Genomic DNA, 11626 nt, shown 5'->3' with positions numbered 1-11626 from the left:
CACAAAATGTCTCAAATAGAGATTAGAGACTGCTTACAGAATCCCGCTATTAGGCTTAAATCTATTCCAGGCTTCCAACGAAGTTTTATTTTATTTCTAATTTCACTTTTCTTATTACATAGAATTTAGTAAATAACAAAATTCGTGTAATTATGGGCATTCCTGCTAACGATGCGTTGCAAATTATGCTAACATCGCGTACTACATCTAATTATTTCATTACTACACACAATTGCTACTTATAAAAATTTACAATTTGTAATTATATTTATAATTTGAGTGAATGCACTCTGTCGAACTACCTACATACATACAAAGATTCATCGAATATAAATTATTCACCTTTTTCCAACCAATTAGTGTGGCACCTAAATACTCGCAATTTACTGTGCACGCGCAAGCGATTGCCAATTCATGAGGAATGAAATTAGAATTCGCACAATGGAAAATTAAATGCAGAATGCTATTTGAAAAACACCGATTTTCATTGCCAATTAAACGCAAAAACCTGGCAACGTCCAAGCGGTTCCAACAATTGCATGGGTTAATGTGTGCGATTTTTTGTTTGTTTTTGGTTTAACCGACATTCTCCTCAACGGCAAATGTGTGTGTATGTATGTTTGTGGGCTGTTAACTATTGCTGTACTTATAAAAAAATATCAGTTTTGTTTAATTGTTCAAAATTACAACAACGAAACGCACTTAAGTAGTACGCGAAATATTTTTTACAAACACACACACATATTTAAATTTTTCCAATTGGGCRCAAAAAAATTATTTTTTTATCGAGCATACTTGTAAAACATAATACCTGCCGGAACAATTCAGTTTGTTGTGAAACAGAAATGCTTACTTTAAATTTTCGATTAAATCAACAGCTCATTTCTGTTGAACTGATAACAGCAAACAAATGCAATTTAATGTAATTTCATTTATTGATTGAAGGTGCAGTAAGTTCGACAAACTGTAGAGCYGCTGAAAGGTCTACGAAGTTCGATAAACCGCTGTAGCACTTTTTAAGGGTCGGTGACTGTGCAATTGCTATAGATTTATGTAAATTTTTTACTTCCAAAGTCATTTTTTTCAGTACTGAAAATCTTTAAAAATATATTATGTTTTTAATGGTGTATTGTGACCCTATGCTCTTTGCAGGACTAAGAGGATTATATGTATCGTTCTGTTATGAGCAATAAATTGTWAGACTGCATAATTTTAAAATCTCAATTTATTCTTCAAAATCTATATCGCCTCCTCAAAGTAATCCCTCTTAGCCCCAATATACTTCGGCCAGTGTTTTTCCAATCCTCGAAACAGTTGTTCAATTTCTACTCTTCAATACTTGTAGCGATTTACATTAAATGTCTTCAATCGACTCAAAACGGTGTCCCTGGAGCGGACGTTTGATTTTGCTGAATAGTCAGAAGTCACACGGAGCTAAATCAGGCGAACACCTAGAGTTATTGGCTCATAATTCCAAAATCTCTTTTCCAATACCTTCGCATAAATGACAAATACCACATATAGACATGTAGTATTCCTTGTTGACAGTTTGGCCAGTCGGGAGGAAATCGGAATGCCAACATAACCTTATTTTTGACCTGCTTTGCTACGGTTTTTTCGGCTTCGGCTCACCTTTGCTACAATATTCGTTCGATTGTTCGTTTGGTTCCAAGCTGTAAGAATAGATCCAAGACTCATCGCCAGTAATAATACGTTTCATGGTAGTCGAAGAGCATTGTTTCACAGATGTTAACACGACACTGTTTTTCAAAAACTTTAATGATTTTGGAACCATTCGTTTCACTTGTGCTAGGACCAAATAGTTTTCGTTGATCCTTCCGATATTCCAACGAAGCCAGTAAGATCTCTGCTTATTAACCGTAGATTTCCAAATCCTAGTTTCCTTATTTTATTGTCGTTTTAATCATCAGTTGATGTTGAAGGCCATCTTAGATGTGGTTCGTCAACAACCCTCTTCGAATAATTTCTACCAATCAAAAAAAAAAACTTGTTTGCGACAAGATGATTATTTTGATGTGACATTTGGCACAGATTATCAAATTTAAATTAAAAGTTTTACTATTTTCAATTTATACCAATGTTACACATAGAAGGACCGTCGGAGACCCAACAAAATATCTTTATTAGATGGGGTCAAAGAGCACATTTCSCGTGGTGCTCTGAAAATTTGGACAYCTGTAAGAAAAAAACCAGGAAATAAAATTTCTTCAATTGGGTTTGAGTGCGCGGTTTTAATGTGTCCGGGTCAAATTTGATTAGATTGTATATACTTAAAATTATAGGAGTAATTCCCCATTATACTACGTTGATTTGAATTGTTGAATTTAATGAGAGTGAAATGAAGTCAGCGTGAAAAAAAATTTAAGTTGAAACTGTCTCAGTTTGAGTCATCTGAAAGGAATGTGGAGAACTGCTGATGCTCTATTTTAAACAAAAACTTGCGCTCTTATGTTAAATAATGCAAATATTGACTCACTTTTTTAATGGCAGTGATGAATTTGTTTATTTTGTTGAACGCATTCATTTTGCGCTTAAATTGCAAAAGCATTGTCATGACTCTTATTATTGTATGGCGCTACAATATAGGGAAATAATTTTATAGTAAATAAGATAATTTTTTGCATGGCCTTGATGAAAGTCACTGTMCAATTTAAATTACACGAGTTGGGATTATTTTGAAATGCATCTGTTGTTGTTGGCGCAGCGGCAAGGGAACGCTTTTTTTAGCGCCAATACCACAAATTAGAAATAAACAATTAGAAAGYGTTTGACTGTAAATAATTTAATTTATTCGCAATTTGGTTAGTTTTCATTTGTTATGAAACAAATGGAAGAAATTATTCACCATGGCAATAGTAAACACCGTTATAGAATGAAAGATTAAGCAAAAAACAGCTGCCGTCAATTACATTGTAGTTTCTAAACGTCCCCAAAAGATATTTTCTCAGCTAGTATGGTCGTTTAGATACAATAGAATTTATGTATTGACAAGTTRGTAATATATAGGCATCTAAAATGTAAAATAATGTAACATCACTTTTCACGATTTTGCATGATATGGAAAAAAGGATATACAAAAGTAAGGAAGAGCTATGTTCAGGTGTAACCGAACATTTTATACTCTTGCAGTTTGCCAGGATGTCAGCTCAAAAATATTTTCCCTGAATTTCAATATTAAGCCTCACAGATTGACCGATATGTTCGGTCGATTTGGTCAATTATGTTATGCGGGAAATAGTTGAAGTTACTATCAAATTTTGCAGTCTTTAATAGGGGTGTTTGGGTAACCCCACACATTAAATTTGGTTGAAATCGGTGAAGGAGTTGCTGAAATTTAGGATTTCACCAAAGAATAATAGGTTTAAGAAATAATAATAAATTTATTTATATTTTTTCTGCTTCCCAACTATATGTTGAAACAGCTACTCCAACAGCTGATAATTAGCCCACTTCATTTGTTTCTCAAAACAACAGCAGACTATCGTGGCGCAGTTATGCAATGAATAATGAAGGTCATCCGTGTAATCATCTAACTTYTTTGTAATTTTATTTTGAAATCACTTTCGTGCTAAAAATACAATGCGACTTTTTTATTTAAGCTTTTTCCAACACGAGATCAACATTGTTGCATGCATAATCATTTAAATCAATTTCTACTTATTTTGCGTTTTCCTCTGGTATTGTTTGAAAACATTATTTGATTACATAAAAGAGTTTGCAAGCAAAGCAAAGATAAACAACACTCACGTTTATTCTATAGACAATTAATTCTACTACGAGTTAATTGTGGTTGCGCATAATTGCCTTAGATATARATTATCAATATGCATGAGTTATTTATTATGTTACCTGCCCCTATAACTGATAATAATTCGAAATACTCGTATGGGATTGCATGTTCTCACTTTGATCATTAAATTTGATGCATAAAAATCACATGTGGGTGTGCAAAAATAGGTATTTTTTCTACTGTCACTTGTGAAAAATGTGTCAAGCCACCTGACCTACTATACTAGGCCTTGCAAAGATACTCGAGTGTATATAATAATAGGAAGAAGCTTTCTCTTTGACAGATTTGTGGCCACGGTTATCCGGCGGAAAGTAAAGGGCGCTATAGTTGAACAATTAATTGATTGAGAGTTATGGTATATTGTCTAATATAAAGTCTGYAATACTGAAARTACTATACTAWACAGTACGTATATYAATATTCACTGTCGATGCGCGTYTAACGTTATGTACAAYCYTTTCGTTACMATGAGTTTTGTACAMYGAACTAATCGCATGGTTGCCACACACAAACTCAGTTGTCTATTACTCTACTATGCCCATACATTTATGTACTTTGTATGTTTTTAATCTCAATTTGAAATGCAAAAAAGCGCACCAATTAAAAATGGAAATGATTTTGCGGACATGGTAGAAAATATTTATATGAATAAGTAAACAGAAACTGTGAATTAGATTTCTAATTAGAAATGCTAAGTAAAATTATTTAAGGAATACGTTTATCAATTCAGATGAATGTCGTAAAAAATGTGAACACAGAACAATCAATWTTGACAAATAAATTCTAGTTCTTTCAATAGGTAATTGTGAACTTGGTTAGTGGCTACATTTACCGCTTTAGCGAACGAAATTATCACTTCTTTGAGTTTATTGAAGGTAGCTACAAATGCAGACTTTCTTGATAACAACTGAATATCTTTCAATTTAAAATCGTCTCAAATCAAAAAAAATATATATTTATTATTACAATGATTTCTCCAAAATTGTGATTTTTTGTGAAACTCCTGCAAACGTAATCGCAAATATTATTAAAACTCGATCCTTTCCTCACAAATATGTCTATGAAGAAAACAAGGGAGAATGTTTTGAAATGCACATATGTACATTCGAAGAAATGATATTAGGTTCATCTTCCATAATGCAGCTCAGATTTCAACTGAAATGTAACTCTATTCCAAATCTTAGCGGTTAAGTTTGTATTGAAGCAAACTCTAGCCGCAAAAAACATATTTTCAAATAATTAAAGGTTGATTCATTTCGAGTTTTTAATCATTTGAAAGAATATTCTTTGGCATTTATCTTTTTGAAGGTATAATTTTTAGAGAAATATGGAACTAGGTTTTCACCGGCAYATAAACCACACCAAGGCGTTATTTTTTCTGGATGAAATGGCAGTTCTTTAATTTATTCCGGCTGCTCTTCGTCCCAAATGCAACAATTTTTCTTGTTACAAATTRACCAAGAAATGGGCTTCATCGCTGAACACAATTTGGCTCGAAAACRTCGTACTTTCTTGGAACTTTTCAAGAACCTATTAAAGCGAAGCGATGCCGYTTTGTACGCTCTCATTTTAAGTTTTCRACGTAAAATRWGCCAAGTCGYTGCCTACGTCAGTCYGASTTGCTGCAATCGAGTCCGAATCGACTCTCCACGGTCTTCGTGTACACTCTCAGCTACGGCTGCTATATTTTCTYCGCAGCGTGCTGGACGTGATCTATTCKGTCGAATATTATCWAATAATAAATGTTGGGTCTCAAGATGGATAATGGTACTGCGAACAKTACGCTTAGTAGGTAGTTGAGCGAAGCGCRCGAAACACATTTTTAAGTCGTTCCATGATGAAGTAACCAACAATACTGAACCAGAATAACAAGACAGCTTAACAAGACTCACGCGTCAAAAACAGGCTATTGAAAAAAGTACTTCTACTTAGATGACTGAAAAATTTGATTTCAACACATACCAAGTGTATTGAGGTTATATTGAACTTTTTTTAAAGTCAATCATTAAATTAACATCGAATTGGTTTTTCATAACGTTTGGAACATGAATGCCTTTTGTTTCTTTCAGAAATATTAATTTCTTTATGGGAATCCCCTTACCTGAGAAGCTATACTCATTCCATTACTGGGTAATCTTTTATTGCCCMAATATCATTTGCTTTAATTAACTTTGATCCGTATGTAAATATTTAAAAATATATTATATTTAATTGCGAAAGTGCTGCTAATATAAAATGATCGCTGCGTTATTATTGTAAAACATCAAAAATGTCATGTAAATATATGTAATTACATGTCAATAAATAAAGTATTTGTCACACAATTAAATTAATTTTGTTTCCGTTTTAATCTATCTGTAATTTGAATCTATAAAATTGATATTTTCACATATTCAAATTAAATGATTATATACAAGTACTTAAATACAAGCTGTTGTAATTATAAAGCTCAGTATTTGTAGTTTGATACTCARTATATGTGCTTATATATTGTATGAGTGTGCACGTTTTCAGACACGTTTTTAACACCACCGAAACTCTGAAATGCATTAAATATTTAGATCTAAAACGATCATCAAATTCATAAGATCGGATCACTACAGCATATACATATGTAGCTGCCATATTGGATTTTTGTGTGTAAGATATTATAGATTCGGTGTTTTTTGTCATTTCATTTTCAATGTAAATAATGAAATTATTACCTTAATCTACAATTAGCTGTTAAAAATTAAGCTTGTCACCAAGTTATTTTTATCAGAACTTTATGTTTTGAGAGCATAGACAACAATCGTGGCATAAAGACTGCTAACATCTATGTATTTATTTGCTTTCTCTCCATAGTCGCTGATATAAAAACATATTGTTGATGTAGATGGCAATTGTTTGGAAGCAAGGCAGCAAGGTAGACGTAAGAATATTTGTTTGGTATGAAAAATTAAATACATTGACCCTGCTTACTTCAATAGTCATGTTGATCACACCCTTTGTGAATGTTTTTCTCTAGTGTAACATACATATCATTAAAGGCCAATACCTGCATGATGGGTGATTCAAKTAGAGGTACCTTTTTCAATAGCCTTTTTTTACGAATCACTCGTGAGTTGCGTCCAGCTTTTATATTATTTTTGTTCAGTATTGTTTGGCATTTTATCATAAAAAGACTTACGCCGGAACAACGTTTAAAAATCGTTCAASTTTATTACGAAAATTCACGTTTTGTAAATAATTTGTTTCACGAGCTTCGCTCAACTTGCCTGTATGGTCAACGTATGGTAGTCGGACCGACGTATGGAACGATTTGGCTGATTTGTCAAGATCTTAAATTGAAAAAGTTCAAAGTACAACTTGTTCAAGAACTCAAGCAGCTCGATTTTTTCAACAGACATCACTTTGCTCTATGGCCACTTAAAAAGTTCTAAGAAAATCAGACATTTCGAACCACATTCATTTCAGATGAGGCCATTTTCAAGCTCAACGGGTATGTAAACAAACAAAAATTGCCATATTTTTGACAAAGGGTAACCTAAAGAGATTCAAAAGCTGTCATTTCATTTCAAAAAGACAATGGTTTCATGTGGTTTGTGGCCTGGTGGAATCATCGGTCCATATTTCTCCAAAAATGATGCCGAGGAGAACGTAACCATCAATGGAAACCGTTATCGCGCCATGATATCCGACTATTTGATGACTGAAGTTGAAGCCGAGCGTGATCTCGGTGACATTTGGTTTCCACAATAGATTAATTRATGGAACACTTCGGTAAGCAGATAGTTTCACGTTTTGGACCGGCAGATGGGCTACTAAGRTCGTGTGTTATCACAACGTTAGGCTTTTTCCGGTGGGGATATGTCAAGTCTATGAAAGTAAATCCGCTACCACTTAACATTTATAGCTTATGACACTTTTGGAGAAGGTTGCCAACCATTCGAAAAAGAAAGTGGTACAAAATATTAAAATAAATTAAGTTTTATGATGTTTGATGAACACAAAATAGTTTCTATGTTATTTATGTATAACAATTCAACTCAACCCAACAAACCAACATTTCAGCAATAGCAAGCACATACGAAAATTGTTTAACTTCGCTCAATGTTSATTTCTACGTGAGCCTATTGCTGATGCATTTCTTTCTTTTAAAAATTGGTTACCATAAAAAATTTAAAATCGGGGCAATCACTTTTTAAATGTCACTAAGCAAATGATTCTCAAAAYATTTGTACATATAAACGTAATAGACGTTCAACGATCGCAGATTYTCAATGTCGCCTGACGTTGTTAGCATTTCAATTTAGCAAAATATTGGCTAAGAGGTTGATTATTCATAGCAAGTAGTATGAAAGTGTACATAGGCTGTAAGTTTGCATGCAGMTATTTATTTAGGCATATACATAAGTAGGCAGCACGATGCCATGCTATTTGATTGTCATTTCAACATGGGCCGCTTACTTGAAAATGTCACGTGCTAAATTGCAACTAAAACTTGCAAACATTGAAAATCCAAAAATACAGTGAAAAATAAAAGTATTTTGCCGAAGAAATACAGAAAAATATTAAATAAACACCTGACCAACAAAAGCAATTTGAGGAGAATATATTCAACTATTGTTAAATCTGACGATTACTACTGTTAGTTTTATTGAAGGAATTAAATGCTAAACCGTTGAAAATTCTTTTATTGTTTTATTAAACTCTATAACATCTCTAGAATAATTTCCCAACTCTCAATTTCATCCGAGTAATAGTTTTGAAGAGATAGACTTGAAAAAATGCGCGCTCGAGACCAGCTATATGCTCACTTAAAACATAAAACATGTTCTCGAAACTGTCTTCAAGTCAATTTTCAATATTTATCGCGAGCTACTCAACCGATTTTAATGAAGGTCTTCGAGACATAACACTTAAGTTCTTAAGCGATGGATTTTGTTAAATTAMAACTACGGTAAATTTTGAATTTTATTGTAAAATTGCCTTCAAAAATACAATTTTCACTCTTCTTTCCCTCGTCTAATACCTAGTTTATGGTCGTATTTTTATAAGCTTCCAACATGCTGCTACAGAGTATAATAGGTTTATTAACCTAACACTTGATGAACTTGTAGTATTATATAAATATATGGCAATGATCAGGATGAAGTGTGTCATTGACTTGATTAAAACTTAAGATATCTTGATGGCACAAAGGTCTTTAGCAAAAAAGTAAGGCGTAACCCTGTCATGCCTACAAAACGCTATTAACGGAAAACTTATAAAGTGCCATARCTAAACACTAAATTAAGATATAAAACTCCTGCGACGCAGGAGATCGCTATAGCTAGGCTCTAATCCGCCCTCTAATAAGTTTAATGTACATATCTCCTAGACCACTAAAGATACAACAACCAAATTAGCACAATTCTTATAAGAACTCCTACAAGTGTGAATATGGATGAGATATGTAGGATGGTAACCCATTTTTTATATAACGGTACAGTTAAATACTTTGCTATAAATCAATAACTGAATACGCAAGAGACATTAAATATAACCCCCAGAGATAGTACGACCATGATTATAAGGGAGTCGGTGAAAAAATTGGTCAATGGGTGCGGCACCTCCCACTTTTAAGTAAAATCACGCATCTCAATACATGCTCGACTGATTTCAACGAAATTCAGCAAATAACATTCTTCTATTATTCTTATTTCACAGCCCCTACGTGCTGAATATGTGGACTCCAGTAACTATTATTGACTTTTGATCAAAAATATCGATCAATGTATGAGATATACAATTGAAACTCATTTGTATAAAAAATTTAATTTTTATATAAAAAAAAATCATTGAAAATAAGCAAACTTTTCTTGCTTTCCACGCAACCTCTTGAAACAAAATATACTTATTCTACCCATTAAAAATATTAAAATMAGATATTTGACTAAAATTCAATTCTTTGGTATTTTAATTGATTTTGATAAATACAAACAGATTTGTTTTATGAAGCTTCGTATAGATATTTGGGTATGGAACAAGACGCCCTAAAAATACTGACAGGTATAAATTTTATACAGAAATAAATGCCACATAAAGCATGTTCTTGTAWTAGCCTTATATTTTTAACTTCAACTTAAACAACCGCAAATCTTCAACAAAATTATACAAAACTTATGCTTTATCTCCTCAAACCAATTGGAAATGTAATCTAGGGTTTTATACAGTAAAATCTAAGGTGAAAGGTTTTCATTAAATAGGCAAATATAAAAATATTGAGTTCTCTTAAAACTTTTTAGCAGATTAAAATAAATTTACAGTAAATTATAGACTATAAGTAGTAAATTCCAACAGTAAAACAGGAAAGTGATATACGAGTACATAGACACTTACCTTAATATTGTGGTTAGTATCCTAAAGTGCATTCAATCTTTCTCGCTGATATTGTGCAATTAACGGTTTCTGTAATTGAAAACATTACTTAAGAAAACTTGTATTGATTAATAAAGTTGTACATATCCGTACAAATAAAACGTATTACTTCGAAATGTTAAGGGGTATTCTACTCTAGAATTTTGAAAAATTCGGTTTATTTTTTTCCATATATATAATGCTTAGACCCTTAAGAACATATCCTCCAAAGGATTTTTAAAAATTAAAATTATTTTAAGAGCTACAGTTACTTTAGTSACGCAGTACCTAGTCCGGTAGATAKGTAGACATTATCTCACCGATTTACTTGAAATTTTGTGTGAACCTTCTTTATATAATCCTTTATCCTTTATMTTTATATAATCCTTWATCCYTTRTTTTTAATATTTTAAAAACATTCAGGAATTTCAAAAAAGAAGCGTAAAARWTWWTTTTWWTTTYMRGSMRKYSSCMWTTTTYMMAAAAAWTTTTTTCGYGTTCCCTGAAWTAGGGACTCTAACAGCATCCTTACTGATTAAGAATTTCTTTWGATTTTTTTTTCAGACCATYAGGAGATTTAACTCCATGTGACTTTTGGCTAYATAGCAAACTCAATCGACWGCTCCGAGGAAACCGTTTTCGCTACGTGCATTGAAAACTATTCTGGAAATTGACTCTAACAAGTGTTTCAAGGATTGGAAAAAACGTTGGCACAAGTGTATTAAGGCTAAGGGGAAATACTTTGAGAGGGACGACATAGATTTTGAAGAACAAGTTAAGAATTTTAAAATTATGAACAAAGTCTTACTATTTTTTGCTTATAGTACTTTAATATATAAATATTCACTTAMATTCCCGCTATATAATTCCGTATACAATAAATTGCATATACTCCCTCGYCAGAGCAAAAATAATAGTTTTCAAAAAAAGGAATGAAATTCAAATATTACAAAAAATTATGGTAATAAGTCATCTACTTTACGTATTGATCATATTGATCGAAACTTCGCATTTGTTAGAAATTGTCAATGCATTTTGTCTGTTAAGGACTTCCRCTTAGAAAATATTGACTCCCCAGAGTAACAAATAGCCGAAGAAGTGGAAATTTTTTATGAATTTCCATTTCCCTGATGATTCTGTTATGTTCTGAAGGATGAAGTTCAATGATCGCTAGCACATATAAATTAACTTGATACTATAATAAAAAGCTARCTACTAATTTATTAGCACCGTTAAGAGCAGTTAGTCCATCGGTTGGAATGCTTTAGTTGAACCGGTTGGCTTTTCTATTACTATGCATCAGTTGTGTGGAAATAAATGCAATGCAATTAAATAGTCGCTATTTATGGTTTTAATTCATGCATATGCTTAGGCGAGGGCAGTATGATAAATCTATGGAACGTCGATTTTTTCTCGATTTCGATATCTTAAATC

The 11626-nt window shown here is 32.4% G+C and overlaps 1 protein-coding gene across 3 annotated transcripts in view; it reads right to left on the bottom strand.

Moving 5' to 3' along the window:
• LOC108971253 (sodium-independent sulfate anion transporter) overlaps positions 1–11626 on the bottom strand; it is an 81710-nt gene that overhangs the window by 46944 nt on the left and 23140 nt on the right. For all 3 annotated transcript variants that reach the window (XM_018937206.1, XM_018937205.1, XM_018937204.1), the window contains one exon: positions 10175–10243. The gene's annotated coding sequence lies outside the window, so the exon portion shown is untranslated. The remainder of the gene's footprint in view (positions 1–10174; positions 10244–11626) is intronic.

The sequence above is a fragment of the Bactrocera latifrons genome, unplaced genomic scaffold (genome assembly GCF_001853355.1).
Source record: "Bactrocera latifrons isolate USDA-ARS-PBARC rearing strain unplaced genomic scaffold, ASM185335v1 scaffold_331, whole genome shotgun sequence".
NCBI classification, from domain to species: Eukaryota; Metazoa; Arthropoda; class Insecta; order Diptera; family Tephritidae; genus Bactrocera; species Bactrocera latifrons.
Note: the sequence above shows the minus strand (reverse complement) of the source record. Positions and strands in the feature narration are given on the sequence as shown.